Here is a 4,811-nt window from a genome sequence, read left to right on the forward strand (position 1 = left end):
CCTAATGGATTTAATTGATGCCTTTTTTTATGAACCGACATCAATGCATGACCTGCCTGCAATGTTAATCACTGGGATAATTACCATAGAGGTTATCTGGGCCCCTTTCGCTTAGCATTCCTCCCGGTATCTGCGCTAATGTGCTGTCGTTTAATTGGGCTCCAGTGTTTGTACTCCGCCTCACCTCCGCTGCGGGCCCGGCCTCAGGAGAATTCCGCTCGGAGAGCGACGATTAGCATCTGGGGATAAACGGGGGCGTGGACATCTGTCGGTTTGGTCCTCAAGGGCACGGAGATGTCGCTGTCCTTTGAATGTTTTTTTTTTTTTTTTTGAAGTGTCTCATCCCCTCTCCTACTGTACTGAACAAATGAATACGTTTAAACGCAAACATGTGCAGCCCTACTTCAGTACAATGGCGTTACTGTGCGCGGATTACAAAATCATCAAGGCTATGGGGAAGGAAAAAAAAAAAAAAATCAAGGACTTAATTCTGCCGTGGTCCTCATTTTAGACAAGAATATCTTGAAAGACAAGATTGTGTTTTCCTCTTCAGTTACAGTAATAAGCATTTCCAGTTTCCTGTTGAAATGCGGACGGACACAGTGAAAGCAGGATAAATGGCAGGCACAGCACGGTTTGACTGTGGCATTTTGCTGTGTCAAAGAGGCTGTGTTCGCTCAGCTTCCTCAGGTTCTGCATCTGTGGAACATTTGGAGGATAGGACGGAGTGTGGCACAGTGGGTAAGGAACTGCGCTTGTAACCGAAAGGTCGCAGGTTCGATTCCCGGGTAAGGACACTGCCGTTGTACCCTTGAGCAAGGTACTTAACCTGCATTGCTTCAGTATATATCCAGCTGTATAAATGGATACAATGTAAAGTGCAATGTAAAAAGTTGTGTAAGTCGCTCTGGATAAGAGCGTCTGCTAAATGCCTGTAATGTAATGTAATGTAATCTGTTGATAAATAAGAGGTGTCTGAATTAGGTTAGCCCCGAAGCTAATTATTCTGCGCGTAAAGTATGGCCAGACTATTGTTATCTGTCAGGAGTGTTTATTGCCATGGTTATAACTGTGCTCATGTTTATTCTTAGAATCAACAAATAACCAAATGTCACGTTTTATCACCACACCTGCTTCCAAATTGCAGGTGCTTGGTAGAGCCATGGAAATGCTATTGCACATGGATCAAAACATACAATCATATATAAAAGAACAATGTTGTTATTAACATGGGTGAAATTTTTTTTTTTTTTTTTTTTAATTGCCAGTGTAACCATGAGGGTTTTTACTTAAAGGTAAGCCACATTTAAAATCCGGCTACACAAATATACATATTTTCTACTTTGACTGCAGGAAATAGCAGTGTGTATTTTTACAAAATTTTACAGTGCATTTATTTATTTTTTTTTCCTTTTGTGAGTGGCTTTAATGGCATGAGAAGAACCTCCTGGGGCTAATGCAGGTAGTCACGGTAACGCCATAAAAGCTAGGACACCAATGTTCAGGAATCCGATAATGCCCTAACAATAGTTTTTCAACCAGGGCCAAATTATTAATAATAACTCTTGGGGATAATGCTTCAATTCAGAAATCTCACAATGAAAGCATTTTTAAAAAAAGTGTTCTTCCATCAGCTGGGTTGGGCACATTTTCTCACCCAGGTTTGCTTTGTGTGCAGTGATATTTGTCTGTTATATCGCATAAATTTGTGCATAATCCTAGAAGTGCGAGACACAGAAGTGAAACTCTGCATGATGCAGTCACGTGAAATGAAGCAGAACTGTTCAAGGAAGGAATATAATTATGATGCTCACGCTTCCACTGCTATTGTGTGACGCTCACAATACTGTCACATAGGCACGTACAATGCTCTCACATAAAAGCTGATAAACCATCTCAAAGTTTTCTGCTGGAGTCGGACATAATTAATCAAAGGGAGAGGAAATAGAGTCAGTTGTACACAGCACACAGTATGGGACTGTCGCTTGTTTGTCAACCTTTAAATATACAGAAAATAATAATAATAATAAGTACTCTTATTCTGCTTTTATTTCCAGAGCCGGTCCAAGTGATTGATCCATACGCCCATATCCAATTTGGCAAATTGTGCATTCATAAACATCTGAAACTAGGCCATTAAAATCTCGCCTGGCTTTATTATTTGTTGATAAGTCCTCCCACGCCACTCCCCACAGCATTACCTGATGCAATCAAACATCTGCATTTGTCGACACGAAAGTAATCAGTCATGGAAAATTGTCACAATCGATCAATCAAATTAGGAAGCAGCCACCCCCCAGGGACCACAAAGGAGTCTGGGTAATCACCAGTAGCGCCATCTCCTGAGTGTGGGGATTGAATTTAACCCAGAAGCTAGAATATGTCTGACTCATCCATTCTGAAACAAATTATGCTTTTGTCATTTTCTAAAAAGAAATCACTTTTTTCTTTTTTTTATTTTTATCTGAGAACTAGTGAACATCATATGCTGGGACTCTTGGCAGGCAAAGGGAAATTGTTTCAAGCGGCTATGTTGGCTAGGAGTGGGTGGATTTGAGGCACATTTAAAGCTGACAGGACTCAAGGTGGGGTGGGGGTGGGGAGGTGGGGGGGGGTGATGGGTGGGAGGGCAGAAGAGACAAAAATACACTGGGCGTTAAAATCAGGATGACTCTGTAAAGGAATCAATACTGTTCCAAAAATATGGATGCAGAAATATTTTCATTTCCCAAGCTATATGTGTCCTGCAATGTTTTGTAATAGTGATCCGTGAAAGATTATTCAAGGAGAAGGATATTGCAAGAAATACATGTTTGTGATTCATAGCTTTGGAAAAAAAAAATATCAGGGGATGCTAAGATAAAAGGGACTATATGAGGAATAAAATATTGTGTTGTTTCATAAATTCTGGGATTACCTTTCATTTAATTTTTTAAAAAGATGGCTGGTAAAATGGTTCCACGCTGAGAAATGTGACGCCTTGATTCATCCTTTATGAATAAGACTGAGATGGAATTTGATGAGGAAGACGGACGGGTAGGGGTTATCCAGGGCAGATTCTGACAGGTTTTTTTGCTTCGCCTCGCACGTCACGCTACCGCGTGTCCGCCGGCCTCCTGTAGAGCTGGCGCCCCGGATTGCAGTCCCCCTACCTTTTTGGCTGAGGTGTGTATCTGTGTGGCCAGGTCCTGCTAAGTGCAGACTGAGGTGAGCACTGCAGGTTAAACCGAATTGCCTCCCTGATGTGAAATAGCCCGGTCCCCTTCGCATGTGAGTCTCCCGGCTGAAGAAGTAGTTGTCCTTTTCCTGGGGAAAAAAAGGCCCATTTGGGCCCACAGATTATTACTAATCTTCTTACAGGTCTCCCATATCCCCAGACCTCATATGTTACTGCACTCTTCCACCACTGAATATTTACTGAGGCAGATCAGGCTGAAAAACTTACTGGAAGGCCACAGCAGTGGACCTGAACCTGCAAACCTTTCTAGAAATAGCTCCCCTATCCTACATAGCTCCACCCACCCCCTACCCCATTACATTGTTTTTGGAATCTACACCCCACCCACAGACCTGAATCTAAACACTTCATCTGAAGTACTTTAACACTTTATGCACAAAAAAAAATGCTTTGAAAAGAAGTATTTAAATTATGGCAATATTTAGAACAGAACTCTTTCATGTGATGGTTGCTTTTGATTAGCAAGAATGGACTCACTGAAAAGCCTCAGGAGACCGCATGAGTATTTTTACATTTTAACAGCCATCTATAAAGAATTCAAGCATTTCAAATGTGCATTTTTAAATAGTATCATTTTCCCTCATTTGCATTTTCAATGCCCAGTTGCATGCACTCGTGTCGCAGCCACAGCTGCTGCGGCAGGAGAATGCAGACAAGCACATGCTGTCCTCTGAGGCAAGCGACACTGCCCCCTGCCAGCTGCTTCATTTCACACAGCGCTCCTCAAGCCAAGCTCGCACAGACATGAGTCAGAGGAAGACATTTTAGCAAGCAGACCGCAGGTGCCCAATCGACCAGTAGAGGGCACTAGCGAGCAATGAGACGCAGATCCTGGCCTTGACCCTGGGTGGTATTACCAGTAACTATGCACTGCTCTGCAGGACTCCCAGCCTATCGCACTGGCGCAGCCAGGATCCAATCGAGGACCACGGAGCCCATCCGCGCACTAGAACAGCACTTTAACAGGATGGGCCACCCAGCAGCTTGGACCCACAGGAAAGATATTGTGGCATCACCTTTAGGAAAAGAGTTTAAAGAAAGGGGGAATAAAAATGTCCCTGGGCCTCATGATGTACGACAGAGATCACCCTTGTTTTTCCATTCAAAGGATCAATTAAAACCTAATTAATTTCTGCCGGTCCCGTAGAGGAATTAGCGAGTGTTCCAGCGGAGGGCAATGACACGGGGAACACGGTTCGGCTGCTTCGACACCGAAGAGGCGAATTACTGTCGGCGGAAATCACATCATTAAAAAAAAAAAACAAACAAAAAACCAACGAGGAACAAGTGTGAGTACTAGCACAATTCAGAACTCCCATCCGCAAAGCGAACAATGAGCGCAATATCAGTCATACAAACAAAATGGAGCAGGAGGCAATTCCAGGGGCCGGGAAAGTGACACGAAGCTAAATCAAGTTAATAAGTCACTGTCGCCGCGTAGCACCGCGCAAGCAAATATGGGGCGATTGGGAAATTAATTGTTTCCCGGGAAAACAATGGTTCTGTTAATGGCTTGTGGCCTATTGTTCGCCACCAAAATAAATTACATCCTCTTAGGAATATGCGCCGACCA

The sequence above is a fragment of the Anguilla rostrata genome, chromosome 7 (assembly GCF_018555375.3).
Source record: "Anguilla rostrata isolate EN2019 chromosome 7, ASM1855537v3, whole genome shotgun sequence".
In the NCBI taxonomy this organism is placed as follows: Eukaryota; Metazoa; Chordata; class Actinopteri; order Anguilliformes; family Anguillidae; genus Anguilla; species Anguilla rostrata.